This window comes from Microcaecilia unicolor, chromosome 4 (assembly GCF_901765095.1).
Source record: "Microcaecilia unicolor chromosome 4, aMicUni1.1, whole genome shotgun sequence".
NCBI classification, from domain to species: Eukaryota; Metazoa; Chordata; class Amphibia; order Gymnophiona; family Siphonopidae; genus Microcaecilia; species Microcaecilia unicolor.
In genome coordinates, this window is record NC_044034.1 from 348,155,609 (window position 1) to 348,177,242 (window position 21,634).

The window sequence follows — 21,634 nt, forward strand, 5'->3', positions numbered from 1 at the left end:
TGTTATAGAATTTGGGGGATCTGTGCTCAACTTGCGTGCTGGGATTTACACCTGGTTTCATTTCATGTAAATTCACTGGGCATGGATTCTGGTGCTACATGCTACTCTAAAGGGTGCCCACTTCTGAGTGCTCCTGATAGAATACTGTTCATCACTGATTTGTTTTGGCGCAATATACTGAATCCAGCCCATAGCATCCAACAGTATGTCTGATGGTTTATTCAAGAGAGAAGCTGGAAAAAATGAAGCCATTTTCAAAACTTTGCCTGCTCTCTTCTTTGTGTCCAGCCTGGGTATGCAACATGTTCCCTGCAGTCTATGGGCAGTCACCTTCTGCATGTCAAAGATGTTCGCAGTGTCTTCAGCACTAGCTCCCTGAGGTCCTGCCATACTCCCTTGCCTCCTTAATGTGTTCTGCATTTTGAGGACTAGGGAGCCTGCTGCTCATGGCTGCAGGTGCGGAGGTCTCAACTCTGGTTCAGTGTGACTTCCAGTTCAATGGACTGTTCCAGCCCTCCTCCTAAGCTTTCTTTTTTTTGAGCTTCACAGCGGTGTGTGTGGTGAGCAGCAACTTTCCAGTGGGTTTGCAGCAGTAAAATGTGAAGGATGAGTTGCCTAGAGGTTAGGGTGGTGGACTTTTGTCCTGGGGAACTGAGGAACTGAGTTCGATTCCCACTTCAGGCACAGGCAGCTCCTTGTGACCGTCGAGAGATGCGGCGGGTGGCTCCCTGCCCGTGGTGAGGACTGCGACGCTGGTACTGCTTGCGGCATCAGCCTCCGCTGCCACCCAAGTTAACTTTCCGGTGGCGAGGGAGTCTTCTTCTCGGCATCGCAATAGAGGACTTAGTTCCTCGGTGTCGGGACGGGCTCGGCTTCGGACTGAAGTCAGGGAACTTGTGTCCGATACCGAAGGTGAGGCCTCGTGGGAGGCAGAGAAAGTGTCCAGATATTTCTCTGATGAGGAGTCTTGTGGTCTTCCTTCTGATCCTACTCCGCCAGAGAGAAAGCTTTCTCCCCTTGAGAGTTTGTCTTTCTCTTCATTTTTCCGGGAAATGTCTACGGCCATTCCCTTCCCAGTGGTTACTGAGGATGAGCCCAGGGCTGAGATGTTCGAGTTTCTGGACTATCCTTCGCCACCTAAGTAGTCGTCCACTGTTCCTCTGCATAATGTCCTGAAACATACATTGCTGGTGAACTGGACGAAACCATTAAGTAATCCCACTATTCCCAAAAAGATTGAGTCCCAGTATCAGATCCATGGGGACCCAGAGTTGATGAAGACCCAGTTGCCTCATGACTCTGGAGTTGTGGATTTGGCTCTCAAGAGAGCCAAGAGTACCAGGGATTATGCCTCTTTTAGGAGGAAGGCCTACCATTCTGCTATGCTCTTGTTCAAGATCCAGTCTTACCAGCTCTACATGAGCATCCACTTTCGGAACAATGTGCGGCAGCTGACGGACTTGGTCGATAAGCTTCCGTCAGAGCAGGCCAAGCCTTCTCAGGAGGTGGTCAGGCAACTGAAGGCGTGTCACAAATTCCTGTCCAGGGGGGCTTACGACTCTTTTGATGTTGCTTCCAAGGCTGCTGCTCAAGGTATATTGATGCACAGACTCTCATGGCTGTGTGCCTCTGACCTGGAGAATAGAGTCCAGCAGCGGATTGCGGATGCTCCTTGCCGGGGGGATAACATTTTTGGCGAGAAGGTCGAACAGGTGGTAGAGGAGCTCCACCAGCGGGACACCTCCTTCGACAAACTCTCCCACCGGACGCCTTCAGCATCTACCACAATGCACCGTACGCTTCTAATAAGCGTAGGTGCAATCCACATGCCCGCCAGCCTGCTCAGGCAAAGCCCCAGCGCGCTCGTTCACGTCAACAGCGTGTGCCCCAACAGGCCCCTGCAGCTGCCCAGCAAAAGCAAGGGACGGGCTTTTGACTGGCTCCATGCGAATATAGCCGATAATAAAAGTGTCCGTGCCGGACGATCTGCCGGTACGAGGGAGGTTAAAGTTTTTTCACCAACGGTGGCCTCTTGTAATCTTTGACCGGTGGGTTCTCCAAATAGTCTGGCTAGGATACTCCCTCAATTTGATCTGCAAACCTCCAAATTGCCCACCGGGAGCTCAGTCCTTCAGCTTCCAGCACAGACAGGTACTTGCAGAGGAACTCTCCGCCCTTCTCAGCGCCAGTGCGGTCGAGCCCGTGCCACCGGGGCAGGAAGGGCTGGGATTCTATTGCAGGTACTTCCTTATGGAAAAGAAAACAGGGGGGATGTCTCATCAGGTCTAGGATGAGACACATCCCCCCTGTTTTCTTTTCCACAAGGAAGTACCTGCAATAGAAGGGCCCTGAATAAATATCTGGTCCGAGAAAAGTTCAGGATGCTTTCCCTGGGCACCCTTCTTCCCATGATTCTAAAAAATGATTGGTTATGCTCTCTGGACTTAAGGATGCTTGTACTCGCATCCCGATACTGCCAGCTCACAGGCAGTATCTTCGATTCTGTCTGGGAACATGGCATTTTCAGCATTGTGTGCTATCCTTTGGTCTAGCCTTTGCGCCCAGAATGTTTACAAAATGCCTGGCAGTAGTGGCGGTATCCCTACGCAGACTGGGAGTGCATGTGTTCCCTTATCTCGACGATTGGCTGGTGAAGAACACCTCGGAGGTTAGGAGCTCTACTGTCCATGCGGATGACTATTTGACTCCTGGAGCTACTAGGGTTTGTGATAAATTATCCAAAGTGCCACCTTCTTCCAGTTCAACCACTAGAATTCATAGGAGCTCTGGTAGACTCCCAGACGGCTCATGCCTACCTCCCCGAGGCGAGGACAGACAATCTCCTGTCCCTTGCTTTCTGGGTACGAGCGTCTCAGCAGATCACAGCTCGGCAGATGTTGAGATTGCTCGGCTACATGGCCTGCACAGTTCACGTGACTCCCATGGCCCATCTTCACATGAGATCAGCTCAATGGACCCTAGCTTCCCAGTGGTTTCGAGCTGCGGGGGATCTAGAGGACGTGATCTAACTGTCCACAGGTTTTCTCAAATCCCTACATTGGTGGACAATTCGTTCCAATTTGACCTTGGGGCGTCCCTTTCAAATTCCTCAGCCGCAAAAAGTGCTGTCTACGGATGCATCTCTCCTGGGGTGGGGAGCTCATATCGATGGGCTCCACACCCAAGGATGTTGGTGCCTCCAGGAAGCAGGTTTTCAGATCAATTTCCTTGTTACGAGCGGTCTGGAACGAGCCAAAGGCTTTGAGATCGGCTGTCCTATCAAATTATTCAAATTCAGACAGACATCCAGGTTGCTATGTATTACATCAACAAGCGGGGGGCACCGGATCTCGCCCCCTGTGTCAGGAAGCCGTCAGGATGTGGCTTTGGGCTCGCCAACACGGCATGTTTCTCCAAGCCACGTATCTGGCAGGCATAAACAACAGTCTGGCCGACAGGTTGAGCAGGATAATGCAACCTCACGAGTGGTCTCTCAACTTGAGAGTAGTACGCAAGATCTTCCAAGTGTGGGGCATCCCCTTGGTAGATCTTTTTGCCACTCAGATCAATCACAAGGTCCCTCAGTTCTGTTCCAGACTTCAGGCCCACGGCAGACTAGCGTCAGATGCCTTTCTCCTTTATTGGGGGAAGGGCTTCCTGTATGTGCATCCTCCCATACCCTTCGTAGGGAAGACTTTGCTGAAACTCAAGCAGGATCGTGGAACCATGATTCTGATCGCTTCCTTCTGGCCGCGTCAGATCTGGTTCCCTCCTCTTCTGGAGTTGTCCTCAGAAGAACTGTGGAGATTGGAGTATTTTCCAACCCTCATCACTCAGAATGAGGGGGCGCTTCTGCATCCCAACCTCCAGTCTCTTGCTCTCACGGCCTGGATGTTGAGAGCGTAGACTTTGCCTCTTTGGGTCTTTCTGAGGGTGTCTCCCGAGTCTTGCTTGCTTCCAGAAAAGATTCCATGATGAGGTGTTATTCTTTCAAATGGAAGAGGTTTGCCATCTGGTGTGACAGCAAGGCCCTAGATCCTCGTTCTTTCCTACACAGACCCTGCTTGAATACCTTCTGCACTTGTCCGAGTCTGGTCTCAAGACCAACTCTGTAAGTGTTCACCGTAGCGCAATTAGTGCTTTTCATTATAAGTGTAGAGGGTAAGTCTATCTCTGGACAGCCTTTAGTTGTTCGCTTCATGAGAGGTTTGCTTTTGTCAAAGCCCCCCCTATCAAGCCTCCTACTGTGTCATGGGAAGCCGCATAGAGCCTGCCATGAGTGGGAAAGTGCCGGGTACAAATGTAACTAAAAAAAAAAAATCCCAATGTCGTTCTCACCCAGCTGATGAAACCTCCATTTGAGCCACTGCCATCTGAAGTACTTGACCTGGAAGGTCATTTTCTTGGTGGCAGTCACTTCAGCTCGTAGGGTCAGTGAGCTTCAAGCCTTGGTGGCTCATTCTCCTTATACTAAATTTCATCATAACAGAGTAGTCCTCCGCACTCACCCTAAGTTCTTGCCGAAGGTGGTGTCTGAGTTCCATCTTAACCAGTCAATTGTCTTGCCAACATTCTTTCTCCATCCTCATACCCGCCCTGCTGAATGTCAGTTGCACATGTTGGACTGCAAGCGAGTATTGGCCTTCTATGTGGAGCGGACAAGCCCCTTCAGACAGTCTGCCCAAATGTTTGTTTCTTTTGACCTCATTAGAAGGGGAGTGGCTGTCGGGAAACGCACCATCTCAAATTGGCTAGCAGATTGCATTTTTTTCACTTACGCCCAGGCTGGGCTGACTCTTGTGGGTCATGTCATGGCTCAGTGTTAGAGCCATGGCAACGTCAGTGGCCCACTTGAAGTCAGCCACTATTGAAGAGGTTTGCAAGGCTGCGACGTGGTCATCTGTCCACACATTCACATCTCATTACTGCCTCCAGCAGGATACCCGACGCGACAGTCGGTTCGGACAGTCTGTTCTGCAGAATCTGTTTGGGGTTTAGGATCCAACTCCACCCCCCTAGGCCCATTTTTATTCTGTTCCAGGCTGCACTCTCAGTTAGTTTTTTCTGTTTAGGTCAATCTCAGTTATGTCCTCGCCGTTGCGAGGCCCAATTGACCAATGTTTGTTGTTTTGTGTGAGCCTGGGGGCTAGGGATACCCCATCAGTGAGAACAAGCAGCCTGCTTGTCCTCGGAGAAAGGAAAGTTACTTACCTATAGCAGGCATTCTCCGAGGACAGCAGACTGATTATTCTCACAAACCCGCCCATCTCCCCTTTGGAGTTGTGTCTTCCCTTGTCTTTGATTTTTACTTGACTGAGGAGCACGCTCGCGTTACGGGCGGCAAGACTATCGTGCATGCGCGGTACGCGCATATGAGCTCGTTGCGCGCATGTGAGCACGAGGGCTAGCAAACTTTGTTGCTAGGAAGATCTCCGATCCTGGGGTTGCTGACGGACGTTACTCATCAGTGAGAACAATCAGCCTGCTGTCCTCGTAGAATACTGCTACAGGTAAGTAACTTTGCTTTACTACACCGTGTGAGTGGTAAACTTTTGCTTCCGTGGTAAAAAAATAAAAACCATGATTACAGCAGGTCCAGCTTCTCCCTTCCTCCTTCCTTTGTTTTTCTTTTCCTTACCTTCCTCCTCATCATGTGAAGCAAGGAGATTCCCCATAGGCGTGCTCCGTGGCCTTCCCTCCTCTGCTGACTCCATTCTTCTTTTTTAAAACTGGAAATTACAGCAGAAGGCAGTAACCGGAGGAGTGAAAGCCCCGGAGCAAGCCAATGGGGAATCTTCAAGGAAGTTTGATTGAGAACAGGAGACAACAAGATGTCCAGCATTCCTATGTCACTATTTCCTCTGTTCAGCACCATTATTTATGCAAGGTATTGCTTCTATTCAAGAGTGTTCCCCACTTCCTCTTTTTAGCTAATGAGTGTGCGCAACCTTTTATTTTTGAAGTATCACATCTTTTTAATAGCGTTTAGCTTCTTTTGAACTGATGAGTATGCTCCTTTTCTCCCGCACTACTGATTCCTTTTTAAATAATGTCTGCCACTTCTGTTCTTCTTTCCTATGTGAAAGGAGATCAGAACTCATGCTACACCAAGCACTTCTTTATTGGTAAGCTGTGACTTTCATTAGATACTCGGGCAATCAGAATATTTATTTGCACTGCACAATCCCTTGAAGTTATGCCTTTTTATCAAATACACAGAGTTCTTTCCTTTTTTTTTTTTTTAATTGAAAGAAGTCTTCAGAATTGGGAGAACTAACAAAATGCTAACAATTAAGTAGCTGTTGACACAATACAGAGTTTCATTAGCAACGAAATTCAAATTTGTAACATCTAGGAGTTATCAATAATAAGCTCCCACCACAAATGAAACATTTTATAGTAAACTTAAGTATTTATAAGATTTAGTACATGTATCCCCACCCCACTAAACAGAGAAGAAAGAAATTAGTTAAATGCGAAAGAACCCCCCCCCCCCCCCCCCCTTCCCCTCCATCTGTAATCTGCAACACGAACAGTTAGAAATAAATGGGAACCAAATAGCTTCCCATTTAGATGTCGTTTTACAACACTTTGCCCATAGCCTCTCCATTTCGCATATGTACCATAATTTATTAAGCCACTTGACAATTGAAGGTACCTTCGAGGACTTCCATGAAGCGGCTAAAGTAACCCTGGCCGCCAACATAGCTTGACGAACCAATAAAGATTGTGAGGTAGTTAGGCCAGGCAGTTTCTTAGAAAAAAGAAAAAATTCAGTAGACCACTTCATTGGCTTGGAGAGCCACATCTGGAGTCTGAACTAAACCAACTTCCAAAAAGCACGAACTTTAACACAAGTCCACCACAGATATCCCATGATACCCTCCTGCCCACATCCTCTCCAACACAATGAAGATACCTGTGGGATTATATGATGGAAGCGAGCAGGAGTTAGGTACAGGACCTTTAATGAAATTTCTTTAAAAGGTATCGAGATAGAGACCCTTGACAAATCACGTTCCATTAATGTCCAATCATCATCAAAAGTCACCCCCAACTCCCGATGCCAGCGCCTTCGGTACTCAACAGGGGCATGAACCCGCTGCCGCTGAAATGAATACAAACAAGAGATCAAATCCCTCGTCCCTTTAGAGTCTTCACACAGGTCAGCCAAGAAATCTTCGCGCAAAACTTGTGCTCTAAACTCCGTTGTAGAAAGAAAATGCTTAACTTGCGTTTAGGCGGAAATATCCTTAGGGGAAATTGCATAATTTTCGGTCAAAGTTCGAAATGGAATGAATGGTACCTTCATCAAAAAATTGGCCCCAGAACTCCAGGCCCACCGCTAGCCACTGCGTGAAAGTCCCAAGTTCCAGGCCTGGAGGGAAAATTGGATTGTTGGTTATTGGAGTAAGCTTAGAAAATATCAAATCTTGCTTAACAAACAGGCTATCCCAATAATGAAAAGTTGTCAATATTGAGGGACAAATCTCCTTAGCCAACATTCTGTGTCTCCTAGGAAGCCATATCAACAACCGCAGCTGAATCGCACCAACCGAAGCCTGCTCCAAGCCAATCCATCTTTTATGGGGATTTGTATGGTACCATTCAATGGTCACCCACGCTTGAGCGGCTTTGTAATACCAGTATACATTCGGAACACTTAACCCTCCCTCTTTTTGGTACCTGTATAGCAACATTCTGGAAAGGCGCGGCTTTTTGTTGGCCCAGATGAAATGGTGGAAACTGTTCTGAAATCCTAGAAGAAAGGAGCGAGTCAGGCGTAAAGGAAGGACTTGAAAGAGATACATCAAATGTGGCAATATATTCATTTTCAATGTAGCAATCCTTCCAAACCACGATAACTCCAAGGGACCCCATGCCTCCAAGTCTTTATATATATATCTTTCAAAAGGGGAGGATAATTAGCTGAAAATAAATCAGAAAATTTACTAGTAAGAGAGTCATTCCGTGTCAAGTGGACCAGGGGTCCCCACCTCACCATCTCAGATTTTGATGACATTTGGTACATAGATTCTTTATGATAAAAAACTAAGCTGTGCAAAATTTTAGTTCAAAAGACTAAAAATTGGAGGTTCTAGGGGACCTCAAGTAAAGGGTTGCAAAATGTCACCTGAGCAAAAATGACTTTTTTGGCCAACTTCCAGAAGCTGTAAAACTGGAACTTTTAGTAGTACAAGGGGGATATTTGGAGAACCTGCATTACTTTTAGGGCTTAATGAACTGGCAAAACACCATGTTCCTAGTCCTCTTACTTTTTGAATGGTTTAGGCTCAAACTTTGCAAAAAAACAAACAAAAAAAACCCGGCAAAAATCAATTTACAGCAATGTTGAGGCTGCTGTAGTTTCTAAACTAGTTGGCCTTTCAGGTTGATTTTTGGTAGGTGTACTAAATGCACGGCTGTAATGAGGCCTTCCAATTTGCAGCACTTTCCTTCAAGTGGTTGAAAAATTATAAGCGTTCAAATTTGGTATAAAAAGCATTTTTGCCCATTTTGGGCTATCTTTGATGCCCTTGAGCTCCAGTGGGACAGCTTCAATATTCTTTCTTTTAGCACCATTAGAAAGAACAGATTTCCTTCTATCAGAATATGTAGTTTTCATTTTGGAGTCTCTTCATATAAGGATTGCAAAAATGCCCTCAAATATTTGCGGGCAGCAGCCTGTGATTTCTTCACTACACCCTTGATACAAGTGTAGTAAAAGTGATTCTTCTTTCAAAAAGCACCAATTTTTTAAAATTAAGAACACATTATGTTATAAAACTGTATTCAAGAAAACTAAAAAAACAGGAATGTTTTTTAGGATGTGGAAGGATGAGGCCAGGTTTCATAACAGGTTTAAAGAAAACTGCAGTCAGTTAGGATGACCGACTTGGCCAATTATGATTGGTGGACCCTGTTGCAAGGCGTCTGAGTGTCTGTTGCTGGTGTTTCTTCACCCTTGCTACAGTTTGACCTCTTAGTGAACTGTAGGCATCAAAGTAAGCCTAGCAACAGACACTCAGGAGCCAGGAGGTACCAGAAGCATACAATTGGGCAATGAAACAAACAATTCTGCCTTGCAACAGGGTTCACCAATCATAATTGGCCAAGTCTAACTGGCTAAAGAAGTTTTCTTTAAACATTATGTATTAAAACTGTGTTCAAGTAAACTAAAAAAACAGGGTGGAAACCATTGTATACATACTTCTTGTTGAAGAAACTCGCACCTGCACCGGCAGGCTCATTTATATTGAATTAAATGCCACAAATGAAGATATTAATCACTTTAGACTGAAGTAAAATTTTACCCATTGAAAACCTGATTGCAAGAATAAATGCGTTTGTTGAACTGATGCTAATGGTCATCAGTGGATCCAGAAAGATCAGATGAATTTCCACATTGCTCAGTTGGCTGTTCAAGTACATCAGAGTGTTGACTTACAATAAAAATAAAGGTTTGAAATTAATTGAAGAGCTTATGCCTGATCAACAGAAGTTGTTACAAGAGCGTTCTGGTCAACTTTTCGATGCTGGATCAACTATTTGCCTTCATCATGAATCCTTACTGTTGAAAAAGTTTGAATTTTTGCAAAGAACCTGCTGTAACCCATTTTCCAAAGGTGGTCATAATGCAAAAAGGGGCTTAAGAGTGCTGGATGACACACTAGCAGCCCAGCTAAAGGCCTTAACAAGCAAAATATTTGTGCCGGGTCAGAAACCATGTCCATCTTGTCAAAGACGTCAGTAACAGAGCTGCTGATTCTTTATCATCATCAACAACAGCAGATGATGAACACAGTGACATTTCTGGCAAGTTGAACACAAGTTTGACATCTCTTGGTATTTCTCCATTAAAGTTCAAAAAAGTCAGCAAGCGTGATGTATGAGGCTACACCAAGCGTGTTTCGGTGACTAGCACCTGCGTCAGGGGTCACAGTGATGACGTGGAAAACTTGGGGAATAACTTGAATATATTCCTCTACAATATATTATTCCTTACCCCACGTCTCATATAGTAAAAGCTACAAAGCAACAAGGCACTTTCACTTTTTTTTTTTCATCCATTTGGATACAGAAAGTGAAAGTGCCTTGGTGCTTTGTAGCTTTTACTATATGAGACGTGGGGTAAGGATTAATATATTGTAGAGGAATATATTCGAGTTATTCCCCAAGTTTTCCACGTCATCACTGTGACCCCTGACGCAGGTGCTAGTCACCGAAACACGGCCCGTGTCGGGTCTTTTTGTCAAGGCTTATTCATTAAAGAACTGTGTTCCATTTTTAAAGGCCCGTGGTGCTGTTTTTTTTGTTTGGACTTTAGTTTGTACTTCGTTCCCTGTCTTTTGTTATATCCAAGTCACCATGTGATGCCATAGGTGGTACAACAAAGCGACTAGCTGCTCAGGCTAGTTTGCAACGACCTAAATATAGCCAAATTCTCACAGCACAAGGCTTGTTTGAATGTTGTGATCAAAAAATAAATAAAATCAAGTTCATTTTTGTTTCCAAGGATGAAATTGAATCTTCAAGATCTGCACAAGAGGAAAGATTCAGTAAAGCTTCCACAGTTGCTGGAACTCGTGAAAATCACCAGTTTATTCCCATTGACTTGAACCAAATTTCAGTCAGTAGAGTGTCAAATGATTCCTCCTCATTTGTTGTCAAACTTTGTCAGTCAGATGACCCAGTGAGTGTACCTGGCATAAATGTGTCTCAACTTCATCCTGGGCAGTATGTTGCCTGTGTTTATGACAACAAATGGTGGATTGGCAATGTCTGTGACACATCATTTGAAGAACACAATGCCTTGGTCAACTTTATGCATCCATGCGGGCCTGCACGATCATTTCATTGGCCTAGCAGAAGAGATTCTTGTTGGATTTCTGAACAGCATATTCTAGCAGTTCTTCCAGTACCAGCAACTACAGCACTTGGACGACAGCATACATTTCCAGAAACAGCAGTGAAACTTATCAGTGAAAAATTCTTGTCACTTCAGCACTGAGGTTTTACTTGGGAACCATTAAGACAACCCCATTAGGCTTGAGAGGCTTGGGAACCTCAAGTAAGATGCCCACCTTCAGGCTTGGGAACCTGTGCCAAGTGGCTGGACTTGCCTGGCTATCGGGCGTGACCTCTTGGCGATGAGTTTGCCACTTCCTATTGAAGTATGTTGCCGTAGAGAGCTTTGCAGTTTCCTCATTTGCAGCCTGAGACCCTGAAGAAGCAGCGAAACGCTGGCTACCATCGGCTCAGGAAAGCAAGTGGAGGAGAACCGCATAGCGGAGAGCAGCATTTAGCTAACACCATCTTATCAAGATAAGTGCAAAAATGTACATCTGATAATGTGTTAAGCTTTAGTAGTGCCCCATTTGCAGTCAACAGGCTTTTTGTGTTTTTGCCAAGAAGCGTAGACAATAGACTGTTTTTGTATATGTAAAAAAGAAAAAATATAAAATATTTAAAAAATACACAAAAAAACATCTTTAGTGTATCATATAGCTACCATAGTCAAGAAATTAGATCTGTGGCTTCGGGGTTTTTGCCTATGATGAAGAGAGGACCATTGTTAAGGTCCATTTAAGCCCCTTGAGACCAAAATTTCAGGTCTCGAAGCTCTTTGAGGCTTTTCCCCTTAACATTGAGCCATTTTGTACTTTGTGGAATACATTGTCTATTTTGGAAGCTTTGCATATATCCACACCACACATATAGCTCATTTAAAGCCAGGATTCAAAACTTACATACTGCTTTGGTCTCTTTAGCCTTAAATATATATATTTTTTTTATTTTAGAAAATTGCTATGAAAAATTATCATTACACAAGGGAAGGTATGGGACATTCATCACATTAAAGGTGATTATAACAGTATGTTCCTGTGAGGAATCTGCTTTAATTGTATACTGACGTTTAGTGTTACCATATGTGAGTGAGGCTCAGTTGATATAAGGAAAGGCATTTTTTTTATCGTGGCCCCCATTGATATGGTACCTTGAGATCCGAGAAATCAATATCTCATTTTAAGCGTCTTTTGAAAGCACATTATTATTTTTATTGCCTGAAGGTCCACTTTTAGTGATGTGCAAATGCTAGTGCTTTTCCCTTAAAGAAGACCATCATGGTCAGACTTAGCAGATGTTCGAGGACGACAGGGACAGAGCTTGCGAGGATGGGAACAAACTTTGTTCCTACATCATTCTCTAGTCTGCACCTGCTTTACTTGCCTGAAATGACAGTAAATCTCTTAACCTGGTCCAAATTATATTTTTGTGGGGGATAAATAACAATTAAAAATACAATCCCAGCACACATCACTTTAAAGCATTTGTACTATGAATGAAACGTGCATGTCAATGTGCATATAAAATTTATTTAAGGCCATCGGTGGCAACCATTGCACCAGAACTATATGCCCAGCACTATCTTCTTCATCAGTCTATTTTTTAAATATGTTTTTAAAAAATTCTTAGTATCCATCATCTCATGCATATTCATTGGGAAAATCCTGAAATCACGACTGGGTTACAGCCCTTGAGGACAGAGGTTGCCCACCACCGATCTGTATCAAAACAGTTTTCAAATGTTTTCATCATCAAAATATATAAATAAAGCAGAAGACTTATCTTATAAAAACCCTGGAGACCTTCTGCTTTTATGAATCATGTTTTGCCAAACTGCTTTAAGGGATGTGGTCTCCTCATTATGATTGTACTGCTGAAGTTGAAAGGTAAAAGCAGCTATGTTGCTTCTAGCAGTTTTGCATGAAATGGTAGGTTTTCTCCTGGCCAATAACATACTGATTAGGATCTACAGCTGAGATTTTAAAAGAGAAGATTTAAGCTGACATCACTCGGGGGCCAATGCAGAAAACATTGTTATGTCTTTAAGTTGGTTTTATCAGCTGGGCATTGCAGGAATCTTTTTAGCATGGGTGTTAACTCACATGGAAACCAATCAGACCGCATTAACGTGCATTAAAATGCATGTTAATGCAGTCATTAGCTATTCCATAGCCATGCACCAAAAAAAAAAGTTTTTCATATGCGTTGTATGTGAGAATTATTTTGCCAGGCCAGACGCAGTATAGAAGTATTGGTTGAAAATAATGGGTGTCTGGTGGCACCCTTTCTGTCGTCCAAGCCTACCACTGTGCCCTGGATTGATTATGCTTGTGTATTATTTTTTCTCCGAGGACAAGCAGGCTGCTTGTTCTCACGACTGGGTTGACGTCCGCGGCAGCCCCCACCAACCGGAAAAAGCTTCGCGGGACGGTCGGCACGCAGGGCACGCCCACCGCGCATGCGCGGCCGTCTTCCCGCCCGTGCGCGACCGCTCCCGCCAGTTACTTTTTTTCCGCGACTGAGAGAGTCGTGTTTTTGCAACTCTCTCGTTTCAGCCGCCGGAATTTTCGACCGCGTTTACGCGGGTCGTCGCTCTTGGCCTTTTCGGCCTCTTCTTCTTTCGTTTCGTTTTGTTATCCAAAAAAAAAAAAAAAAAAAAAAAAAGAATTTTGCGCGTGTGGAGCACGCGCTCCTCCCTTTTCCTCGCTTTCTAGCGGGGACGCCTCGTTGCGGCCTAGTGGCCGCTCGGTCGGTTTCAATTTTCGTGGTGTGATTTTAGCCACCATTGCCGACTTTGACTTCGCCGACGCGATTTTTCCGTCGATGTCCTCGAAGGTCCCGAGTGGATTTAAAAAGTGTGGTCGCTGCGGCCGGCCGATCTCGCAGACCGACACCCACGCTTGGTGCCTCCAGTGCCTCGGGCCGGAGCACAATCTCAAGTCGTGTGCTTTGTGTCTCGGTCTCCGGAAACGGACTCAGGTTGCGAGGCAAGTTCTGCGGGACCGTCTTTTGGAACTTGCGCCGGCCCCTCGACGTCGACCTCGACGGCATCGGTATCGAAGGCCGGTTCTTCGGTACCGGTATCGATGCCCGAGACATCGGCACCGATGGCAGCGACCCCAGGAGAACAGGTCCCGTCGGCCCGCCGGTCCGCCGGCGAGAGTGGGGTAGAGAGACCGCGTGGGCAGTCGGCCCCGGTCACTCCCTCAACTCGTGAGCCACGGGACCGAACCCTGTCGGACCCGGTACCTCGAGACCGAGGGGGATCGACCTCCTCCTCCTCCATGCCCTCCGGCACCGGTGACGTGCACCGGAAGAAGGACAAGAAGCGCCGTCACCGGGAGCCCTCGGTGCCTGACGAGGAGTCGACGCCGAAGCGTCATCACAGAGAGGAGAGATCTCCGTCGGTGGTGGAGGTACCGACGCGTCGGGGTTCCGGCACCTCGGTGCCGTCTCCTGGCCCCCAGCAGCTTCTGGCACCGACACCCTTACCGGCCCCACCGCCTTTCTCGGCAGCGGGCCTGGACGAGTGCCTCAGAGCCATCCTTCCGGGGCTCCTGGAAGGGCTGATGCGCCAGGCTGTGCCGGCGCCGGGGGTGCTTGCGCCCTCGGCGCCGATGACTGTGGCGCCGGCGAGCTCTAGCCCGGCGCCGGGGCAGTCGACAACCGCCGCCGCTTGCGGTGCCGGTCTCGACAGCCACGCAGGTGGAGTCCCCGTCGACGTCGATGGAGGGAGCTCCGTCCCCGCCGGCGCGGGAGTCCACCGCTCGACGACACCGAGGCCTCGGTGCCTCGACGTCGAGCCGGGCCCGGTACCGGACTCAGCTACATGAGCTAATGTCCGATACCGAGGATGAGGACTCGTGGGGGGAAGAGGAGGACCCGAGATATTTCTCCTCAGAGGAGTCTACGGGCCTTCCCTCGGACCCCACGCCGTCACCGGAGAGGAAGCTCTCACCTCCTGAGAGTCTCTCCTTTGCCTCCTTTGTGCGGGATATGTCTATAAGCATTCCCTTTCCCGTGGTCTCTGTGGAAGAGCCGAGGGCCGAGATGCTCGAGGTCCTCGACTATCCATCACCACCTAGAGAGTCCTCCACGGTACCGCTGCACAATGTCCTGAAGGAGACGCTGCTCCGGAACTGGGTGCGACCATTAACTAATCCCACCATTCCCAAGAAAGCAGAGTCCCAGTACAGGATCCACTCTGACCCAGAGCTCATGCGGCCCCAGTTGCCCCATGACTCAGCGGTCGTGGATTCTGCTCTCAAGAGGGCACGGAGTTCGAGGGATACCGCCTCGGCGCCCCCGGGGCGGGAGTCTCGCACTCTGGACTCATTTGGGAGGAAGGCCTACCAGTCCTCCATGCTCGTGACCCGCATCCAATCTTACCTGCTCTATATGAGCATCCACATGCGGACCAATGTGCAACAGCTGGCGGACCTGGTCGATAAGCTCCCGCCGGAGCAGTCCAGGCCTTATCAGGAGGTGGTCAGGCAGCTGAAGGCGTGCAGAAAGTTCCTGTCCAGGGGGATTTTTGACACCTGTGACGTGGCATCTCGTGCTGCGGCCCAAGGTATAGTGATGCGCAGGCTCTCATGGCTGCGTGCCTCTGACCTGGACAACCGCACCCAGCAGAGACTGGCTGACGTCCCTTGCCGGGGGGATAACATTTTCGGTGAGAAGGTCGAGCAGATGGTGGACCAACTGCATCAGCGGGAAACCGCTCTCGACAAGCTCTCCCACCGGGCGCCTTCAGCACCCGCCCCCACGGGTGGGCGTTTTTCCCGGGCACGGCAGGCTGCACCCTATTCTTTTGCAAAGCGTAGGTACAACCAGCCGGCCCGAAGGCCTCGTCAGGCACAGGGACAGCCCCAGCGCGCTCGTTCTCGTCAACAGCGTGCGCCTAAGCAGCCCCCTGCGCCTCCACAGCAAAAGCCGGGGACGGGCTTTTGACTGGATCCACGGGAACATAGCCGCCCTACAAGTGTCCGTACCGGACGATCTGCCGGTCGGAGGGAGGTTAAAATTTTTTCACCAAAGGTGGCCTCTCATAACCTCCGACCAGTGGGTTCTCCAAATAGTGCGGTGCGGATACGCCCTGAATTTGGCCTCCCTGCCTCCAAATTGTCCTCCAGGAGCTCAGTCTTTCAGCTCCCATCACAAGCAGGTACTTGCAGAGGAACTCTCCGCCCTTCTCAGCGCCAATGCGGTCGAGCCCGTACCACCCGGGCAGGAAGGGCAGGGATTCTATTCCAGGTACTTCCTTGTGGAAAAGAAAACAGGGGGGATGCGTCCCATCCTAGACCTGAGAGGCCTGAACAAATTCCTGGTCAAAGAAAAGTTCAGGATGCTTTCCTTGGGCACCCTTCTGCCAATGATTCAGAAAAACGATTGGCTATGTTCCCTGGATTTAAAGGACGCATACACTCACATCCCGATACTGCCAGCTCACAGACAGTATCTCAGATTCCGCCTGGGCGCACGGCACTTTCAGTATTGTGTGCTGCCCTTTGGGCTCGCCTCTGCCCCACGAGTGTTTACAAAGTGCCTCGTGGTGGTAGCGGCCTACCTACGCAAGCTGGGAGTGCACGTGTTCCCATATCTCGACGATTGGCTGGTCAAGAACACCTCGGAGGCAGGAGCCCTCCGGTCCATGCAGTGCACTATTCAACTTCTGGAGCTGCTGGGGTTTGTGATAAATTACCCAAAGTCCCATCTCCAGCCAGCTCAATCTCTGGAATTCATAGGAGCGCTGCTGAATTCCCAGACAGCTCAGGCCTACCTTCCCGAAGCGAGGGCCACCAATCTCTTGGCCCTGGCTTCGCAGACCAGAGCGTCTCAGCAGATCACAGCTCGGCAGATGTTGAGACTTCTGGGTCATATGGCCTCCACAGTTCATGTGACTCCCATGGCTCGTCTTCACATGAGATCTGCTCAATGGACCCTAGCTTCCCAGTGGTTCCAAGCCACCGGGAATCTAGAAGATGTCATCCGCCTCTCCACCAGTTGTCGCACTTCACTGCTCTGGTGGACCATCCGGACCAATTTGACCCTGGGACGTCCATTCCAAATTCCGCAGCCCACGAAAGTGCTGACGACGGATGCATCTCGCCTGGGGTGGGGAGCCCATGTCGATGGGCTCCACACTCAGGGTCTGTGGTCCCTCCAGGAAAAGGATCTGCAGATCAACCTCCTGGAGCTCCGAGCGATCTGGAACGCACTGAAGGCTTTCAGAGATCGGCTGTCCTGTCAAATTATCCAAATTCGGACAGACAATCAGGTTGCAATGTATTACGTCAACAAGCAGGGGGGCACCGGATCTCGCCCCCTGTGCCAGGAGGCCGTCGGGATGTGGCGTTGGGCGTGTCGGTTCGGCATGCTCCTCCAAGCCACATACCTGGCAGGCGTAAACAACAGTCTGGCCGACAGACTGAGCAGAGTCATGCAACCGCACGAGTGGTCGCTCCATGCCAGAGTGGTACGCAAGATCTTCCGAGCGTGGGGCACCCCCTCGGTGGACCTTTTCGCCTCTCAGACCAACCACAAGCTGCCTCTGTTCTGTTCCAGACTTCAGGCACACGGCAGGCTAGCGTCAGATGCCTTTCTCCTTCATTGGGGGACCGGCCTCCTGTATGCTTATCCTCCCATACCTTTGGTGGGGAAGACCTTACTGAAGCTCAAGCAAGACCGCGGCACCATGATTCTGATAGCGCCCTTTTGGCCCCGTCAGATCTGGTTCCCTCTTCTTCTGGAGTTGTCCTCCGAAGAACCGTGGAGATTGGAGTGTTTTCCGACTCTCATTTCGCAGAACGACGGAGCGTTGCTGCACCCCAACCTTCAGTCTCTGGCTCTCACGGCCTGGATGTTGAGGGCGTAGACTTCACTGCGTTGGGTCTGTCTGAGGGTGTCTCCCGGGTCTTGCTTGCCTCTAGGAAGGATTCCACTAAAAAGAGTTATTTTTTCAAGTGGAGGAGGTTTGTCGTGTGGTGTGAGAGCATGGCCCTAGAACCTCGTTCTTGCCCTGCACAGAACCTGCTTGAATACCTTCTGCACTTATCAGAGTCTGGCCTCAAGACCAACTCAGTAAGGAATCACCTTAGTGCGATTAGTGCTTACCATTATCGTGTGGAAGGTAAAGCCATCTCTGGAGAGCCTTTAGTCGTTCGATTCATGAGAGGCTTGCTTTTGTCAAAGCCCCCTATCAAGCCTCCTACTGTGTCATGGGATCTCAACGTCGTCCTCACCCAGCTGATGAAACCTCCTTTTGAGCCACTGAATACCTGCCATCTGAAGTACTTGACCTGGAAGGTCATTTTCTTGGTGGCAGTTACTTCAGCTCGTAGGGTCAGTGAGCTTCAAGCCCTAGTAGCTCATGCTCCATATACTAAATTTCATCACAACAGAGTAGTGCTCCGCACTCACCCAAAGTTCCTGCCGAAGGTGGTGTCGGAGTTCCATCTTAACCAGTCAATTGTCTTGCCAACATTCTTCCCCAGGCCGCATACCCGCCCTGCTGAACGTCAGTTGCACACATTGGACTGCAAGAGAGCATTGGCCTTCTACTTGGAGCGGACACAGCCCAACAGACAGTCCGCCCAATTGTTTATTTCTTTCGACCCTAACAGGCTAGGGGTCGCTGTCGGGAAACGCACCATCTCTAATTGGCTAGCAGATTGCATTTCCTTCACTTACGCCCAGGCTGGGCTGACTCTTGAGGGTCATGTCACGGCTCATAGTGTCAGAGCCATGGCAGCGTCGGTGGCCCACTTGAAGTCAGCCACTATTGAAGAGATCTGCAAGGCTGCGACGTGGTCATCTGTCCACACATTCACATCTCATTACTGCCTCCAGCAGGATACCCGACGCGATAGTCGGTTCGGGCAGTCGGTGCTGCAGAATCTGTTGGGGTGTAATCCAACTCCACCCTCCAGGACCCGAATTTATTCTGGTCAGGCTGCACTCTCAGTTAGTTGTTCTTCGTAGGTCAATTTCTGTTGTTTCCTCGCCGTTGCGAGGTTCCATTGACCTGGGTTCTTGTTTTGAGTGAGCCTGAGAGCTAGGGATACCCCAGTCGTGAGAACAAGCAGCCTGCTTGTCCTCGGAGAAAGGGTATGATACATACCTGTAGCAGTTGTTCTCCGAGGACAGCAGGCTGATTGTTCTCACCTACCCTCCCTCCTCCCCTTTGGAGTTGTGTTTTATACTTTATTGCTTGTCATTCAACTGGCGGGAGCGGTCGCGCACGGGCGGGAAGACGGCCGCGCATGCGCGGTGGGCGTGCCCTGCGTGCCGACCGTCCCGCGAAGCTTTTTCCGGTTGGTGGGGGCTGCCGCGGACGTCAACCCAGTCGTGAGAACAATCAGCCTGCTGTCCTCGGAGAACAACTGCTACAGGTATGTATCATACCCTTTAAATATCAACCTTTCCTATCAGTGCCTGAGCCGGTCACCAGTCCGGTACGGACAATAAAGTTCACATTTAGCAATGAACCACGGATTACTGCTTTAATTTTAACGCAGCAGTAATTTGCATGCTCATTGATTATAGCATGCCATGGTGTTTTTTGCCTCTAATTTTGCGATAAAGTACGGTCTCTACCTCAAGGCTTTCTGCACGGGCCCCTCAATGAGGATGGAAAATCCTCATCTAAAGCCAAATTTATATACAGTGTTGCCATCGTAAAGTTTCCTTAGGCAAATTAACAGAAGCCCCCAGCATAGGTCCAGTTGACAGTCAGTCACTCTTAGCAGATTTACATTGCAAGCTCTTTTGAAGAGACTGGGAGAGAAATCTTTAAAACACAATCAATGTTAAATAATCTTTAACTCAGGAGTTCTGATGTAATTAATCATTCAAAATCAAGGCTATATTAACAATCTCTTCACCACACAGCATGGCCACTTTAGAACAGAAAAACATAGCTAAATCTTGTTACTCGAAATTAAAGCAGATGATGATGCTGTAGCTGCAGTAGACTTACTTACATTATGAGCAATCCTAGATCATTCACTAGCATTCTTTTGACATCTGTAGATTAGAATAATATATATATTTTAGCCTCAGGAATGTTATTTATGCTCTTTACTGTGTATCCATCATTTACATCTGAGTTTAGGGTTTCCCGTTGTTTGCCATTGGTGTTCTAAATGCTGACTTTTCTTTATCTCTCTATATAAAATGCACTTCCAACGTTCTAATGAAGCCTCACTTTTCCAACGATCACTTTTCTCCCATGAGTGTCTGCCCCGCCCACACGTCAAGCGTGATGACGTGGAGGGCGGAGCAATGACACCGAAGTCTCCAGCACAGACACAAAAAAAAAAACACCACGAGCCACACAGGCAGGGGGAGGAGTAGGGAAACAGGCGCAGCGTGTTTCCCTACTCTTTCCCCTGCCTCCGAAACATCTGTCAGTGCCCCCCCTCGGCGCATCCACCAAGTCCCTCCCCACCAAGCACATAGCGCACCCTCGTTCGCCACTGCCCCGCAAAGCATAAGGACAGGCAGCACGGACCCAAAACACGCCACGACAGCCTGGACGCGGACGCCAACAACACAACAGAACTCCCCCCCCGTCACCAACAGCCTGAAAAAGTCTGGTTTGCAACGGCTAACACCCTCCACCCCCCCCCCCCCCCCCAAAGGTCGACACAAACACTGCTGAACCCTCCACCACAGGTCGTTGCTGCTCCCCCCCTCCATCCAACATCAGCTGCGGCCCCTACACACACGGCAAAATAAAACAGCTGCCGTCGCGGGACCTGCCCGCACGCAAACCTCTCCTGTCACATCCCTCGCCTTGCTGTGCGCATGTGCTGGAGGACTTCTGCATCCGTTTCTCCTCCCTCCGTTTTCTCCGGTGGCCTTCGCAGCTGAATGTGCAAGTCACGAGGGCAGGAGCTGTCGCTTCTCTTCTGGCCGAGTAAGTCCACTCCTGCTCTTCACCCTCCCCTCCGCTCCTTTCAAGCAGCTGGGACTCAACAGTGAGCACAAAACTCCTTTTCCTTTGGTTTTGTTTACACTTGTACAGCTGACAGCCGGTGGGTCGCTGCCTGCAGTGCCCCTCTTCCTTTTTACAAAAATTTTAGCAGATTTCCTCTTTTTTCCTCTTTCCTTTTTCTACAAACATGACAAGGGGGTTGGAAGAGGAGGTCCTGCACAGCTGTCTCTACAGTTGCCAAAGGCTAAGCAACAGTTCAGGCACAAGGAGGGGGAGGATGAGAGCCGGAAGACCACAGATGGAGGCGGGGGGATGGGGTCCTCACAGCACAGACTGAGGGGGGATCCACAGCCCTGAAAGGAGGGCAGCAGGGAGACCTAAGAGGAGGGAGGGGGGGGGGGGGGAACTGACCAGACAGGGAGATGAGGGGTCCTGCGACAACACAGTGGCACAGGCAGACGGAGGGGGTCCTTCAAACACAGAGAGGGAGGGGGGATGTATCTCTGTCAAACACACTATCTCTCACACACACTCTCTCACAATCAGTGTCTCTCTCACACTCAAACACTGTCTACAACACATGCTATGTCTCACACTGGATCACATTCACTATGTGTCACACAGTCACTCTCAAACACTCTCTCACTCTCATACACTCTCGCTGTGCCTCACATACCGACTCAAACACACTGTCAATCTCACACACACACTCTCTAACAGACACGCAACCACACACATTCAATCTGTCTCTCTCTCACAGTCACTCTCACACACACTCTCTCAAACATACACACTCCGAGGAAAACCTTGCTAGCGCCCGTTTCATTTCTGTCTGAAACGGGCCTT

The 21,634-nt window shown here is 48.7% G+C and overlaps 1 protein-coding gene across 1 annotated transcript in view; it reads left to right on the forward strand.

The window, feature by feature from the left end:
* Window positions 1-21,634, forward strand: part of DYRK1A (dual specificity tyrosine phosphorylation regulated kinase 1A) — a 646,342-nt gene that overhangs the window by 268,742 nt on the left and 355,966 nt on the right.